The 18,059-nt window shown below is 46.5% G+C and overlaps 1 pseudogene; it reads left to right on the forward strand.

Moving 5' to 3' along the window:
- The first annotated feature begins 1,523 nt into the window (after positions 1–1,523).
- Positions 1,524–2,201, forward strand: LOC123431428 (annotated as a pseudogene).
- The last annotated feature ends 15,858 nt before the right edge of the window (positions 2,202–18,059 follow it).

The raw sequence follows: 18,059 nt of genomic DNA on the forward strand, positions 1-18,059 counted from the left end.
CAAATATGTGTGTATTACCCACATCCGTGTCTAAAAAAATAGTAAGCTTTCATCGGAACATAGTTTATTATAATTAATGATTTATTTGTTGTTTCAACAGAATTTTTCATTGTAGACCTTCAGCATAATAAATCTTTGTTCCTATTTAGGGAGGAGTCTCTGACGATGAAAGCCTTACAAACGCTCGTTCTTTTGAGCACCATTACGATGTTCGTTTGAAGTCAGTGAAGCTTTTAGGCTATAAACAATGCTAGAAAAGCATTCAATTTGCAACATTTTTTATCCTCAACGCAAGGCAGTTGGAGACTATCAGGCTTAAGTTTCTTTCTCATGGAGACTTCACGGAAGGATTTTACAAACAGCAACTACAGGTTCTTCAGTGGGACAAAAAGGTTTCTAAACATGCTTGCCTTAGGTTGTCGCCAAGTTGCGACCACAAGCCCCTGGATCTAAGAGAAGCACGTGGTGAGCACCTGGATTCAACAGATCCATTCACTTGTAAGTGATGAAAAACAGCGTTGGGTCTAGATGTTGCATGTATCTTTTGCTCGGTTTATAAGGTGAAACGTTGCCTGTATCTTTTGTTGTCTGGGTACTGAAACGTTGCTTGTATCTTTTGCTCGGTCTGTAAGCTGGTTAACAACATTTTTATTGTGTTCAAACAATGCTTGTACTTTTTTTGCTCGAAACTGTAACCTTGTTAACAACATTGTTATTGTGTTGTTTACCCACGAAGAAGCTCGCAGCTTCCAAAACCAAACTACCTACTCTCCTTTTATCTTGGTGAAACAACATTTTACATTCTCCAGCTATGTGTAGTAAACAAAAACATTCTACTCTCTCCTGAGTTATCTCGCAGAGGATAACGACCAGTAGAGCTCTGTGAGGTAGATTGTGTACAATTTTGTTTTATATATGAAACAACCGTGGCCCAACTGTGGAGGTGCGTGTGCAAATTCGTGCTTCTGCCTAATAATAATTCTGTGTTCCTGTTTTCCGTCATGCACGTTGCTGCCTAAATCCAATGATTTCATATTTCCCTCGTCTGAAGGCATGCTTCTTGTTAGTGCACCAGCCGTATGTTCACCCGTGGATCTGCTCCTTACACACCCATGCATATTCAATTGAACCGTGCTTCCTATTTCCTTACACCTACACGCTCACTCGTGTGTTTATTGCATACATAGCCGTGCGTGTGACCCCTCACCTCCTCCCTCCCTACTTAAGGCTAGTAACATTTGGCCATGGACGTTAAGGCGAGTTGACGGAAGAATTTCCATGGAAACTTTACAATTAATAAATTCGCACAGATTAAAAAAGTCCCATCAGAATTCGAGCGGTTGCGTCACAAACCCACGATCTGCACGAACACATCTGAAGAGAAATCGTGCACTCATCGGTTATAACCATGCGACCCTATAAATTGAGGTCTTCTCGCATGGTGGCATGGAACCTCGTCCACATACAGTCAAGAACGCCGGTGTGCCCGCTGATCGATTTCCACAAAAACTCTTCTGCGGGCTATGGGGTTCATCAGAGAACTCAACGAGGTTCGGGCTCACGTCACCACCAAGCTGCACGTAATCCACACCAACGACTTGCGGAAGGTGGAGGCCATCATCGATCAGTACGAGCAGCACCTCCAAATACAACGCAACAAGATCGTCGGAGTTGATGTGGAGTACACCTACGAGGCAGCGCACAAGCAGAAGGCCGCCCTCATCCAGCTGTCCGTCGGCAAAACCCAGCCGGTGCTGCTATTCCAACTGAGCGCCACCCAACAGAGGTGCACGGTGTTCGACAACTTCCTTCTTGACCAAAGGTACACTTTTGCTGGCTTTTCCATCGATCAGGATATCGAGAAGCTGCATCGCGTGGGCCTGCATATCGCGCACTTTGTCGACATCCAGAAGGAATGGAGGGTGCCCGGAAGCACCAAGCATATGAACTCGCTTAGTGAAGTCTCCAACATGCTCATTGATGACTACTACATGAGCATGAAGTAGAAGCTTACAAACGAAGATCACAAGCGCTGGGCGTGCATGCCCTTGTCCATGAAGCATGTCCAGTACGCAGCAAAGGATGCTTACGCTGCATACGAGATATGGAGTTGCATCACCGTCACTCAGGATGGACTTCGCTATGCAATGCTGGAGAAGTCCAAGAAGCATGGCAGGACCTGGGGAGATGACGGCTGGTGAAGATTTGGATGGGTTGCTTTCTAGTTATATTAGATTGCTGATCACATTTGCTTTAGATTACATCAAGTAGGTTGTTTGCTTTTTCAAAACACAGATTTGCTTGTCGTTGTAGTTGCCGTTGTAATCATGCATTTGCTTATGGATTAAACAAGTTCATTTCAGTTTTATGGTACAACAAAGTATGAACAAGTTAAAACGTATTAAGAGTTAATATGTCATTTTCAGTTATAGTTTTTGCGAATTTTTCGGGCCACAACTTCATTGCCAAAAGATACTGCTCCCCACCTTCATTGCAAACATTTCCGCTGAATTGTACACCATTGGACAGTCGTGCCCGTGTAACGTCCTCATTTGGATGACACGTTCACACACAGAGTCATGGCTGTACAGCCAAAATAAGCACACCTTATCATTAAGAAAACACACAGGCCTTCATGGCAGTGGTCTTGCGTGTTTTTTTTGTGGAAGTTGGAGAGAAAATGGTATAATGTGGTCGACATATTTTCTCTGTGGTTGATTCGTAGTGTAGCGGAAGGCGGTTTGTCCAAGTAACGTAGTGGGTGTTGCAGTTTCTGTACGTGGAAACCGCCCAGTGGGAGTGGCAGTGGTACACTCCTCGGTTCCTCAACCGCGAGTTGTTTTTTCCATGGCCTAATTTAATTGCTGCCACACCTATCGAGTCAAATGGCAGTGCTATTCTGAATTTAAGTGCCGCAGTTGTAGCTTTTGTAGGTGGTAATCATGGCAGATAGACCAAGTTGTAGTCCAGAATGTACATGATGTGAAAGCAAAAACAGCCCTGTAATGAGATAACTTCATATATCATTGTTATTTTTGAGGCACCAATTGTGCTAACTCTAGAGGCACGGGAGTGCCTCCCTTTTTTCTTGGAGAAGCACGGTTGTGCTTCAGCCATAGGCACGATGTTTCCATCGGGAGATGCACGGCCTTGCGGGACACGGACCCGGCGAGAGGCACGTTTTTTCATTCACAGCCTCTATGTCAATCACGTGTAACCCATCTGTTCACCCTACAAATGTCACCGGTGACATGTTGCTTGTAGAGGCACGGCTCTGGTGTTACTGGAGAGACTCAATGTGAAAACAGTATATGAGTTTCAGAGGTGCACTATTAGAGGCACTCCGATTATTAGAGGCACGTCTATACGGGTAGAAAATGCACGTCACCTGAGCCATGGTCAAAATGTTTTCTGTCGCTCTGCATGTTCTCGCCTAACATCAATGAGAGGCACGGTTGTGCCTCCGCCAGAGGCACGGTTTTGTTATCGGGGGATGCACGGCCAAGCGGTACAGGCACCCGCCTAGATGCACGGTTTTTAGTCTAGCTAAGAAGCGATGCAAAAGTTGATCGATTTGTTTGTGCAACCATTGCAAGCGCCACCCTTCACACAGTTTTCCTGTAGATATCAGCAACTACAAGTGAGAGCAACTCCTTATCGGCCACGACTCCCTTGTTGATTGTGAAGAGCACAACCGAGTCTATTGTCAATTCAGCTGCATTTGTCAAAGCAGAAAACCCGGATATTGCCAACCTTCCATCTTTCTACAAGCACTACGTGCCAGGGAATTCGACGAAACTAGAAAGTTCAACAAGTCTGATGCTGCCCTTTAGAGGAAAATATCCAACCTTCATCCTTAGAGCACGGGCAACAGTAGCAGGTATTTTCTGTACAAAAATAAATCGTTGTAAGTTGTGAAATTGCATCAAGGGGAATGACATTTGGAGAAAGAACAAGTGACTAACCAAACGGTCTTTGTGAACATTGCTAAAATTTAGACAGTGCACGAAGGCAATCAGAGGGGTGTCTTTAGGACTTAAAACGAGGCTGGTCGCGTACACCATTTCAGTATATGAAAGTTTTATGCCTCGGGTGTAGAGAGTCTTGTCTAGGTAGTTTCTCTGGGATATACTCAGGTCTTCAAGAGCTGAAACAATAAAATCAACTATAAGTCAACGTGTCTGACTTTAGAAAAAAATGTCGACAGAACAATAAAAATAAATATTCAGTCCTACAATCTTCGTCGAGATTCAGATGGCATGTTCTTTTTATAGGCGAGTGTAACATACCAACAGAAGGATTGAGAACGGCTTTCTGACTCCCACGAGCTTCATTCAACTCCATTTCAATGTGAAAGAAGAAATCTTCGCCTTGCAAATCCAGTTTAATAATATCACCGTAACAAAGATCATAGTCGTGAATCATCTTTTCCCACCCAGGACCATGAAACTTGGACCTGTCAGCGCTATCAGCAAACTTAATATTGTATGACAACTCCTCGTCGGTGCCAAACACAAGGTTAGATCCATCAATTTCGAAACCCTCATCTAAAGCTTCATCTTGCCAAAATGAAATCAAAGAGAGGACCTGCTTCCGGTAATAGCAAGGAACATACTGCCAAATAAGAAGAAAAAATAAGTATGAATCATATAGCATAACAACCATGCAAAAAAGCTACTAACAAGAATGATTTTGTGTCACTATTTATATCTCTTATGTAAGAACAGTAGAGACAAAGCCACGAAACAAAATGTTCTTGTTATCGACACCGAAAGATTACCACGCACGACTCATAACAACGAGGCAAAGGGACAATCATGAATGAGTGGTCAACAGCTGATTCACCAGCATCACAATCGAGGTTCCAGCAAACATTGCAGTTCATCGCTGTATGCGAATACAAAACAATTTTTAAGACTGAGATGGAGAAGATTTATGGCAAATATGTGTAAATAAAACAATATATAAGACTGAGTTGCAACAGAATTGGAAAAAAAATTATATAGATATTTGACAACATGTGTATCCATTTATGACAAGACTATGCATTAGTGATATATAGTCAATTTAATCTGAAAAGAGGACATAGTTATGTACATCCTTTGATGTTAATGTTTATATGTAAAAAATTTACACATCTACCACTAGTTGCAGAGATTGGATATTTAAAACAGGTAACATATACAGGAATCCCACGTACGCTAGCTAATTCACACTGCAAAAAAGAGTGGAGATCTAAGTAAGACATACGAACCGTAGACAGAAACAGGGGAACGCGCTAAACTCAAAGAACCAGATCTGATGATAAAGCGGAAGAGCAAATAACTCTGTTTAGGAGATATAGAGAGGCTCGCATTGACGGAGTAATTATTGGAGCAAAGGTGGTGTTGGTGGTAAGTACATGCTTTCCGACGTTTGGTGGTGGAGTGGGACCATGTGAAAACTTCTTGCGAAGGCTCACCTACTGACATGTGGGCCAGCTTGCTGACGAATCCACATGTCGATCAGCTTCACAATGGCAGGGTGCGAAATGGCGTATGGGTCCTGAACCTGCTTCGATATTGTATTATGGAGTGGTTGTGCGGGTCCCACCACAATCACTTTCCCCATTAATTCGCCCCGAGCTTCCTGCTTCTATTCTTCTCTCCTCCTATCTCCTTGCCCTCAAAGATCCCAATCGAATCCTCGCGAAAAGGTGATTCCCTAACAAAAATCTTTCCATAACTTCGTTCCTTGTAGTATTCTCCTCCGATTCATCCAATTTTTTTTGTTAAATGTTCTTTTTTTGCTACAATTGTTACATCTTAGATTATTTACTTCTTAGAGAAACCCTAGCTCGCAAAGAGCGAAGTATAGGGGCACCCTCTCCTTCGAACCAACTAGCCGAAAGGCACGCCTCTGAGGCCTTCTGCAGCGCACACTTTTTTGGTGCGGAAAGCCATGCATTGTTATATCTTGTTTGGAAAATTTAGCTTATAATGTTAACAAAATGTGTTTTAGTGAAGTATCGAGTAGGATTTATTTTGGCAATTATCTTATAAATATAGGAATGCACAAAATCTTGCTTGGGTGAGTATCGAATAATTAGTGCGTATTGAATAGTCATTCTCTGAAGTGCAGGATGACACTGTTCATTTATGCTGAGGTTTCTGCTGAGTCGGCGGTGAAGCGTGAACGCGAATTTACTGATGAAAAAATGAACGACTGGGTGGAAGAGATTGATGCATTGAATGCGGCTTGTAGAGCCTTTTCAGACTACTATTTTTATAAGGACGTTGGGAAAAGAATAATCGACAAAAAGGAGCACGAGATCACCAAGCTGAAGAAGAGGGAAAAAGATTGTCGACGTGATCTTGCAATACAAGTTTCTCTCTATGCAACAAGGGAAGAACATGAACATTTTAACATTGACAACCATGGGCAGGTCATTGATTGGTTAGTAAAGCAACATTTTTCGCCACAGCCGAAGCAGGCTTCTCGTTGGGCATGGGTCAAAGAAAGAAATGATGTCATTTGCTGCAATCCTCGACCTAATGACAATTAGGCTATGTAATTTTTGTCATTTGGCACTACAATATCATGTATCCATCAGCTTGTTATCTAATCTTTATCATTTGAACTATGTAATCTTCATCATTTGAACTATGTAATCTTCATCATTTGAACTATGTAATCTTCATCATTTGGCACTACAATGTCATGTATCCATCAGCCTGTTATCTAATCTTTATCATTTGAACTCTGTAATCTGGATCATTTGAACTATGTAATCTTCATCATTCAATGTCATCTATCCATCAGGTTGTTATCTAATCTTTATCATTTGAACTATGTAATCTGGATCATTTGAACTATGTAATCCTCATCACTTGAACTATGTAATCTTCATCATTTGAACTATGTAATCTTTATCATTCGTAAGTGCAGTGGAGTGCAGCCCCTTTAGGCACGGTAGTGCAGTCCCTATAGGCACGGGAGCGCAGCCCCTATAGGCACTGGAGTGCAGCCTCTAACAGGCATGGCACTGCGGCCACTAAAAGGCACGGGAGCGCAGCCCCTATAAGCACGGGAGCGCAGCCCCTAGAGGCACGGGAGCCACAACCCCTATAAGCACTTGAGTGCAGCCCCTGTAGGCACGGCAGTGCAGCTGCTAAAAGGCACGAGAGTGCAGTCCCTGTAGGCACGGGAGTGCAACCCCTATAGGCACTAGAGTGCAGCCTCTAACAGGCACGACACTGCGACCACTAAAAGGCACGGGAGCGCAACCCCTATAAGCACGGGAGCGCAGCCCCTAGAGGCACGGGAGCCACAACCCCTATAAGCATTGGAGTGCAGGCCCTGTAGGCACGGCAGTGCAGCTGCTAAAAGGCACGGGAGTGCAGCCCCTGTAGGCACGGCACCTCGGCCACTAAAATGCACGGGAGTGCAGCCCCTATAGGCATGGGAGCGCAGCCCCTAGAGGCACGGGAGCCACAACCCCTATAAGCACTGGAGTGCAGGCCCTGTAGGCACGGCAGTGCAGCCGCTAAAAGGCACGGGAGTGCAGCCCCTGTAGGCACGGGAGCACAACCCCTATAGGCATTGGAGTGCAGCTTCTAACACGCATGACACTGCGACCACTAAAAGGCACGGGAGTGCAGCCCCTATAGGCACGGGAGCGCAGCCCCTAGACGCACAGGAGCGCAACCCCTATAAGCACTGGAGTGCAGCCCCTCGGGACTCTGAACCGTCAGTAGTGGGGTAGTGGGGTGCGTGGAGCGATGGAGTGGTAGTGAGGGTGTGTGGAGGGGTGGGGGTGGGGTTGCCACATTTAAGTAGGTTAACTGTAACTCTGTGTAAATGCGTGGAGATGCAGTTTCTGTTTCGTGTGACTGCTCGTGTACATGACCCTTTAAAAAATGCATCTATGCGCCGCCACCCTCGTCGCCGTGGTGTGAACGCCGCGTGTCACCCGTCTGGCTCGCCGACCAAAAGCAATTCCCGTTATTTAAGCCTATGTGTTTCCTCTCCGCCCCTCCACCCGAGCCCTTCCTTTCTTCTATATCTAAGATTTCGTTTCCTCTCCGGCCACCCCCCCGAGTGTCGTCATGGTCCGCCGTAAGATCACCACCTACGCCATGCTCACTCGTGAGCGTCGGATGCAGATTGAGGCGGATATCCAATCTAGGCGCGCTGCCCGGATCACTGCCAGCTTGCCCCCGGACTCGCCGGAGCATGAGGAGGATGAGAAGAATCAGACGAAACAGTCCAAGGAAGACGAGGAAGAAAGGAAACTACCAGAAGACAAGGAGGAGGCGCAGGAGTAGACGAAAGACGAGGAGGAGGAGCAGGAGCAGACGAAAGACGAGGAGGAGGAGCAGGAGCAGACGGAAGACGAGGAGGAGGAGCAGCCACAAGATGAGGAAGAGGACGAAATGGAGGAGTCACTCATAGTAGTCGAGATGATTGTGGAGCAAAATGCCATCATGGAGTCCATACAGGATGAGGCTGAAGTGGAGGCCAACCGGCGAGTTATACGGCAGATGCAGGCGGAGGAGGACGCTCTATTCGACGTACCTCACGCGGAAATGGCGGTAGACGAGACCGAACTAGAGGAGGAGCAGGATCAGACGGAAGACGAGGAGGAGGAGCAGACGGAAGATGATGAAGATAAGGAGGAGGAGCAGACAGAAGACAACGAGGAGGAGCAGGAGCAGACGGAAGATGTTGTTGATGAGGAGGAGCAGACAGAAGGCGAGGAGGAGGAGCAGACGGAAGACGATGAGGAGAAGGAGCAGACAGAAGACGACGACGAGGAGCAGACGGAAGACGAGGAAGGAGGGCACCTGCTAGATCTAATGGAGGAGGAGGAGCAGACATAAGGCAAGGAGGAGGAGCAGACGGAAGACGATGAGGGGAAGGAGCAGACAGAAGACGACGATGAGGAGGAGACGAAAGACGATGACGATGAGGATCTAATGGACGAAGATGAGGAGGACCAGATGGAAGACGATGAGGACTTGCAGCAGGCCATCATGGAGTCCATCTAGGATGAAGCCGAAGTGGAGGCCAACATGCAACTTATACGGCAGATGCAGGCGGACGAGGACACTTTATTCCAGGTACTTGACGCGGAAATGGCGGCAGACGAGTCCGAAGTGGAGGAGGAGCTAGTGCCGGAGGAGGTAGTTAACAACTCCGATGAGGAGTAGCTATGTAGTACCTTTTCTATGTTTGCATGCTTTTGTATGAATTATGGACGTAAGAATGTAAGCATCAACACGGCCGGTGCCTTGAAGTTAATATGGATAGTTTTTTTGCCACGAACTTTGGTGATGTAAAACAAAAACCACGGATGTGTACATGGTAGGTCCACGGCTGTGCATCCCTTCGCGTACTCGGCGCCGCCGGGATCGACAGCTTCCCAGAACTCCGCTCCCTCCATCGCGACCTCCATGTTCATGGCCCATAGTGCGTAGTCCTCTTGATCCAGCCGGGGGAACTGCGACACCCCCACTGTCGGTGATGGTTGCTGTGTATCCCTTGCAACGGCGCCAGAAATACTTGTGTCGACGGCACTATAAATCCTTCAGCTGTGGCTACGCCTTAATGGACTTCCTAGGCAAGTATGCAAAGGATTCCCCCCGTGGCCTTGGAGTCTTGTGTTGGTGTTCCCTCGAAGCGGAAAGGGTGATGTAGCACAGCGACGGTAAGTATTTCCCTCAGTTTGAGAACCAAGGTATCAATCCGGTGGAAGAGTATCTCAAGATCCTGCACAAACACAAAAATCTTGCACCCAACGCTATGAAGGGGTTGTCAATCCCTTATAGATTGTTTGCCAAGTGAGAACTGAAAGCAACAAAGTAACAAAGCAAAGTAAAAGCGGAGTTGTAAACGATGGATGTGAATAGACCCAGGGGCCGTAGTGTTTACTAGTGGCTTCTCTCATGAAAGCAAATAGACGGAGGGTGAACAAATTACTGTCGAGCAATTGATAGAACTGTGCAGAGTCGTGACGATATCTATGCAATGATTATTTCTATAGGCATCACGTCCGAAACAGGTAGACCGATACTTTCTGCATCTACTACTATTACTCCACACATCGACCGCTATCCAGCATGCATCTAGTGTATTAAGTCCAAAAGAACAGAGTAACACCTTAAGAAAGATGACATGATGTAGAGGGATAATCTCAAACCAATGATAAAAACCCCATCTTTTTACCCTTGATGGCAACTGCTTGATGTGTGCCTTGCTGCCCCTACTGTCACTGGGAAAGGTCACCACATGGCAGAACCCAAAACCAAGCACTTCTCCCATTTCAAGAATCATAGATCTAGTTGGCCAAACAAAACCCAAGACTCGGAGAGACTTACAAGGATATCAAATCATGCATATAAGAAATCAGCAAAGACTCAAATATGTATCATAGATAATCTGATCACAAGTCCACAATTCATCGGATCTCGACAAACACACCGCCAAAGAAGATTACATCGGATAGATCTCCATGAAGATCACGGAAAACTTTGTATTGAAGATCCAAGAGAGAGAAGGAGCCATCTAGCTACTAACTACGGACCCGTAGGTCTGAAGTGAACTACTCACGAGTCATTGGAGGGGCGATGATGGTGATGAAGAAGCCCTCCACCTCCAAAGTCCCCTTCGATAGGGCACCGGGAAGGGTCTCCAGATGAGATCTCGCGGAAACGGAAGCTTGCAACGGCGGAGAAGTATTTTCGAGGCTCCCCTGATTTTTTGCGGAATATTTGAGAATTTATAGGCCAAAGATCTAGGTCAGGGGGCGGCCAGGGAGGCCACAAGCCTGCCCACCGCCGCCTCCCCCCTAGTGGCGGAGTGGGGGCTTGTACGCTCCCTGGAGTCCTCCTGGCTTGGCCCAAAAGCCCCCTGGACTTCTTCCGTTCGGGAAAAAAATCATTTCGGGGTTTTTCTTCCGTTTGGACTCCGTTCCAAAATCAGATCTAAAAAGAGTCAAAAACACGGAAAAACAGGAATTGGCACTTGGCACTGAATTAATAACTTAGTCCCGAAAAGATATAAAAGGGTACATAAAACAACCATAGAAGACAAGATAACAGCGTGAAACCATCAAAAATTATAGATACATTTGAGACGTATCAGTCGGCATCGGTGCTCCCGCTCCCGCCACAATGATCTCCTTGCCCGGGTTCGACATGATCCTTCGATTGCTTTCCGAAGATCACGCCAATAAACCAAGCTCTAGATACCAATTGTTGACAGAGGTCCCAACGTCACACCGATCTGTCGTGTACTTTCCGATGGAACGACCAACTAGGCTGGAGACATAAGTAGCAATAGTTAACAAGCAGGCTAGCACCCTGGTGGATGGATCTTTCAAATCTAGCTAGCTAGCGGGTGTAAGACAATATACGCCGAGTTAGCCAACAGGCTCGTATCGAGCCTGGGTGATTTTATTGCTTTGATTTTGGTGATCTTACAATGTAGGCTACAACAATATATAAAGAAGCAATCTAGCCTATCATACAATACGACTCGATGATTGATTCCAGTCCGTACCGGACACAGACTCGTGGTTAATTCCAACATAATCTTCATCACTTGAACTATGTAATCTTCATCATTTGAACTATGTAATGTTTATCATTCATAACAAGTACACGAAGTACACAAAATAAAGATAACACAACAGCCACTGGAGTGCAGCGACTAACAGGCACGGGAGTGCAGCCCCTATAGGCCCGGGAGTGCAGCCTCTATAGGCACGGCAGTGCAGCCGCTAACAGGCAAGGGAGTGCAGCCCCTATAGGCACGGGAGTCCAGCCCCTACAGGCACGGAGCCACAACCCCTATAGGCACGGGAGGACAGCCTCTACAGCCACGGGAGTGCAGCCACTACCAGGCACGACAGTGCATCCCTTATAGGCACGGGAGTGCAACCGCTAACAGGAATGAGAGTGCAGCCCCTATAGGCACGGGAGGACAACCTCTACAGCCACAGGAGTGCAGCCGCTAATAGGCACGAGAGTGCATCCCTTATAGGCACGGGAGTCCTGCCCCTACAGGCACGGAGCCACAACCCCTATAGGCACGGGAGGACAGCCTCTACAGCCACGGAAGTGCAGCCACTAACATGCACATCAGTGCATCCCTTATAGGCACGGGAGTGCAAACGCTAATAGGCACGGGAGTGCAGCCCCTATAGGCACGGGAGGACAACCTCTACAGCCTCGGCAGTGCAGCCGCTAACAGGCACAGAAGTGCATCCCTTATAGGCACGGGAGTCCTGCCCCTACAGGCACGGAGCCACAACCCCTATAGGCACGGGAGGACAACCTCTACAGCCACGGGAGTGTAGCCACTAACAGGCACGGCAGTGCAGCCCTTATAGGCACTGGAATGCAGGCGCTAACAAGCACGGGAGTGCAGCCCCTATAGGCATGGGAGGATAGCTTGTACAGAAAGGGCAGTGTAGGCGCTAACAGGCACGGGAGCGCATCCCCTATAGGCACGGTAGTCCAGCCCCTACAGGCACGGAGCCACAACCCCTGTAGGCACGGGAGGACAGCCTGTACAGCCACATGTGTGCAGCCACTAACAGGCACGGGAGTGCATCCCTTATAGGCACGGGAGGGCACCTGTAGTGCCCCAAGTGTGTAATTGCCATATTTGGAAATCTTTTGCATGTGGGTCCACCTTGTCTTGGATATGATGATGTCATTTTGTGTCATGATTTTACGTGTATCCCTTACTACTTCCTTCCCTTGCATGCATGCATAACATATCATGTCATGCCCATGTCTTGTGTTGTTGCAATATGGTCATAGCATTTCATGTGGTGGTTGTGATCTTGTGGTTAGGTACCTTGTGATGCATGTGATCTTGTTGGGTGTGATGAGGTGCTGCTATGATAGTACTAAGTGTAGTGGGGCTTGTCATATTTTCAAAACCCCTCCTTTTACTTGCAAACTCTTTTCTCTCTTTATTCTCAAGTTCAAAATTCCACCTTTATATCCCTGTTTTTAAAATGTCCTTGTTTTGGCATATTTTGTGGTGGTTGTGAAGTGGTGTATCTTCTGTTTTAGATCCATATTTGAAAGGTGCAAATATTCCCAAAACAGATAATGTAAATGCTGTTTTGAAATATTTAGTTGCCCCAAATAATTCTTTTCTATTTTATATAAATGGGTCATAATTCCCTTATGACCAGGGGGTATTTTGTTTTATTTTAAACCCCCTCAGTTTTGCCCTGGTTTTAGTTCTTTCTCTAGTTTGTTTAAATTAGAACCCCCCCTCAGGGTTTCTTTCTCTCTACCTGGCGCCAACTTGGGCCACAAACCCTCCTCCCGTGGCCCAACTTCCTTCTCTCTCGCACCAGAAGCCCACCCCGCTCCTCCTTCTTCTTTCTCTAACGCCGTCGCCTGCCTGTCTGCTTTCCGTTGGAGCTATAGAGAGAGAGGACTCGGGAGGCATGACGGCGCCGTCCCGTCGAGGCCCCATAAGTACCTTGGCGTCCGTGCCCTTTCCCTAGGGTTCCACGCCTCCCTCTCCACGCCGCCACTATCTTCCCCATCTCTCTTCTCCCCTCCCGGTAAGTCTCTGCAAACTAGGATAGCAGAGAGAGAGAGAGATGACCACCGCCGTCGATCCCCTGCCTCCCGTCGTCTCCGGCACCGGCGGCCATGTCCAGGGGCACGGGAGATCGCCCCGCGCTCCATTCCCGCCATCGTTGAGGTCGAGGAGCGACCTCAACGACGGCCAGGACCTCGTCATCGCCTCGGACCAGGAGCTCTTCTTCCTCTTCTTCGGTCCGGCAACAGTAGTTCGTCTTCTTCCTCTTCATCGCCTCGTCGCTGTGGGGTCCTCTCCTTCCTTCCCCAAGGTGATGTGCCTTCCCCCTTCCTACTTTCCCCGTAGATAGGTCGGATCCGAGGTAGAGCTCGTCGTGTTCCTCTCTGGTGCTGTTCGTCAGAGCATAGCGAGGTAGTGTGTGTGAAGTAGCGTGGTGCGGCTTGCGTTCTGTCGATGTGTGGTAGTAGTAGGATCAGGAGCTCGTCTCCCTGGCATGTCGAAGCCGTTGCGGCAGCATGGCGTGTCTCCTTCCTCCCTGTCGCCATGGTCTTCGGCGAGCAAGGTAGATCAGGGCAGCGGCTCATGGATAAGTGCGTGCATCTTCTCTGTATGTGTGGTGTGTAGAGATGTAGCAGTAGCAGGGGAGCTCTCCCCTTCGTGTTGCATCGACGTGGTGGAGGGTCTCTTCCCGTAGCATAGCAGTAGCAGCCGTTCTGCTGCGGCCGTCTCCCTGTCGCCGGTGCACCTCTGCGTGCCAGGCAGAGCACCAGGTGCTTGGGCCAAGTTACTTGGGTTCAGTCCCCTGTTCTGTCAAGTATCATATCGTAGCGCAGTGGTAACAGCAGGTGTTTGTCTTCGAGAGGGTGTGGGTTCGAATCCCAGCTTTCCCTCCTTTTTAATTCCTATTTCTCGGCATAGTAGCATGCAATAGCTGCAATTGCTCTATAACCTGTTCTTTTCCCTTGTTGCTGTCGACCTAGAGGCTGCAGTAGAGTGGTGATGCTGTTGGGTGTGTTAGCAGGGGATCCAGGGTTCGAATCCTTCCCCTGTCCTTTTTATTTTTGTTGCAATTCAGATCTGTTTGCTATGTTTTGCTTGCAAAGTTGCTGCACATGCTTGGTCTCTTGTGGGTATTTTTATTCACTCACTTCAGCTTGTGTTCCTAATGTTTGGTGCTACCAATAGTAGAGTGCATGAGTAGATTAAACTTGGTAGAAATCTATGTGTAGGTTGCTTGCTTAGGTGTGTGTGTGTGCATACACATGGTGATGATCACATGTGTGAGTGTGTGTGGTGCTTCCCCTTGTAGAGAGGCATGTGTAGGGGTGCATGTTGCATTCTTGCTTGTGTTACTAGATCTGTGGCAGATTGTGTGTGTGTGTGTGTTGCACACATATGTAGTGGTGCTGGTGTATGTATGTATGTGTGTGTATGTATTATATGCAGATGTTAGTATTCTTTTGTTTTGCTAGTATGAGTAGGTGTGTGGGGTTGAGATGATGTGTGTGTAGGTAGTGCACACACATGTGGCACCTAGTAAGTTTATGTAAGTGTTGCTTCCATGTTACTTGCATGATAGTTTTCCCCCCTCATGTTGTTCTTGGGGTTTTAGAGCTTGTGATGAGATTGTGGTGTTGATATGTATGTGAGGAAAACGGCCCCAGTTGCAACTTGTGCACCTCCTCATGTTAAATATGAGAGAGGGCATGATGTGTGTGTGTGTGGGTGATATAGTGAGAGAATTTTATGTGTTGTTGATGTGCTTGACACCAACATGGGGTCCAAACCCTCATGTCCATATTGTCCTTGTGCACATGAGCATAGCTATGTGATAGTTGTTCTAGTGAGAGTTGCATGAATGCTGCACTATTCACTATGTTGGATTCTATGTAGTTTTTCCTTCCTAGTTTGAGCTCACTTGCTCCAAGCAAGTTCATATGTTTTATATATGGTTTTGGGGTAGAAAGATCCCAGGAATCCAATGATGAAATCATTTTTTCCATTGGAGCATTTTCTAAAGATTACATATTTGCATTTTCTTCTATGTTTAGAGCTTGGTCCCATGAGTTGTGATGTGCTCTTGTATTTATTTCTTGGTTGTGGTAGTAGAGGGTGACCCCCTCTACCACATGTTGGTTTCCATTAATGATTTGGAATCCATGTGTGCAAGTTGTGCCCATCCAAAGTAGGCATGTGGCTGAAATTCCAGATTAGTGAGAATCTGTTTATATTTTCTTCTCATGTTGATGAGGTTGTGCTGGTCATTGTGTTGTGATATAGCCTTAGATTTCAACTACGAAGTTGGACCTGATATGTTTGTCAAGCTCCCTGTAAAAGTTCATGTCATTTCGAGTCCTGTAGATATAGTTTTGGCTGCTGTCAAAATGCTTCAGAGCATAGACAGAAAGTGAGAATCTGGAATTTTCACTAAGTCCCTGAAAACTGATGTTTTTGGGCAAGTTTACAGCCTTGTAACTTTCTGTGTTTAATTCCTTTTTGTGTGATTCTTGATTGTTCTGGTAGTATTATTGGCTAGCTACAGCCACATATATTATTTGTCATAGTTGGGTGGCTGTAGGTGCTTTGCATGTAGCTCGCAAAGTGCTATGATGCAGTTTATGGCAGATTGTGTAGTTTTGTCATTTTGATGTTTGTGAGTACTTAGTTGATGTTGTGATGTTCTTCCTTGCTCAACCCCATCCATGATGGTTTGTTTTATGTCTTGGCAATATGGGAATACCAGATTTGTGCCATTTGAGTGTATGGTGATGATTTTGACACGTAGGGCTTCATATCTTGTTTCGTTGATTCCCGTTGATCCGTAGCTCCGTTTGTAATGTTCTTTATATGGATTTGTATCTTTTTCACGAGACACACCTGATCATGTCATTCTAATGCATGTCAAAATATATTAGAATGCAGTTCTGTGCAGGAACATGTTTTAGCTTCTTTTGCTTGTGCTAGTGATAGAAATAGTGATGCATGCTCATATTCATCTCATGCATCATGTGCTTGTTGCATCTTGAGGTTCTATTGTTCATTGGATGCTATTATTATGTTGGGTAGCACCGGGATCGGAGAACGAGTACGTGGATTCGGGAGAGTACGTGCAGGACGAACAAGAACCATTCCAAGCTGAGGATATCACAGACAAGATGATATGACCTTGATTCCATCTCTAGACTTGTTATGTTAGTTTGCGTTTCCATGTCATATTGCTCGCTGCCTACCACTGAATTAAATTGCCTCCTGATATGCCATGAAACCAAACACTATCCCTTCCTAGCAAAACTTGAATGGCTAAGTAGGCTTTGCTCAGCTACTAATGTTAGCGTTGCTAGATGCAGGTGCTTTGTCTCATGTGATAACATGAGCTTGATATCATTATCTTAAATCCTGTTATTTAATTAATGCACCTATATACTTGGTAAATAACGGAAGGCCTAGCCTTTTGCCGGGTGATTTTTTCCGTTATTGCCGCCTTAGTTACCGGCTACCGGTGTTTGATTCCATATTGATCGCTCCTAACACGTTCGGGGTTGTTATGGGGACCCCCTCGATAAATCTCGTAGTGTTAAGACTTGTCCGGCAGGACCCAACATTGGTGTTAATTTGCTAATCACATAATAATAATCTGTATAGGGAATGATCACCCCGAGGATCTTTAATCAACAACCCGGGCCAGTGCTCCTCATGAGTGTTTGTCCAATCTGGTCTGCGTGCAGGGCCACCACAAGGAAACTTGAGGTTTGATACCTGTAGCTAGTTCCATCCGGCGTGTCCTGAGACTGAGATACGTGGCTCTTATCAGGGTCGTCGACATGTCGGGAGGTCCTGCTGGTCTTGTCTTACCTTAGCGATATATCTTGCGTATAGGAATCCCGGTGAAGCTTTGGTTCCCCCAGAGTTGAGGTTTTCCTCTAAGAAATCCGACGAGATCACGAGATTCGTGAAAGAGGTTTCCTTTGCGGCCCGTGTACGTTTGTGATGGACTAGTTGGAGCACCCCTGCTGGGTTTAATCTTTCGAAAAGCTGTGCCCGCGATTATGTGGCAACTTGGAATATTTTGTTAACATTCGGTATTAGATAACTCAAACAAAAGTTAATAAAATTGCCAACCGTGTTCGTAACCGCGACTGTCCCCTCGAAGATCTCTCTTCGACCGGGAACACGGTGGGGTTATGATTGACGTAGGTAGGTGTTAAGGATCACTTAGTGATCAGGTATTCTCAACCGCTAGTATAGTCCACCTTCATAAATGCTATACGTAAGTTAGCCACCAAATCAAGCTTAGGATGCTGCAACCTTAAACACTTCACCTTATCCTATCTAATAACTTGACTAGTTCTGGCACCAAGGTCTTAGATTGCTGAGTTCCCGTGGCTCACGGATTCCTCCACAATACCATCAGGTTCAGGTACACCAGAGACAGATGATCCCGACGGCACGCAGCTAGCATGGCAGTGCGATGAGGAGACAGACCGCCTGTACGTGAACTATCCAGA

This window comes from Hordeum vulgare, chromosome 2H (assembly GCF_904849725.1).
Source record: "Hordeum vulgare subsp. vulgare chromosome 2H, MorexV3_pseudomolecules_assembly, whole genome shotgun sequence".
In the NCBI taxonomy this organism is placed as follows: Eukaryota; Viridiplantae; Streptophyta; class Magnoliopsida; order Poales; family Poaceae; genus Hordeum; species Hordeum vulgare.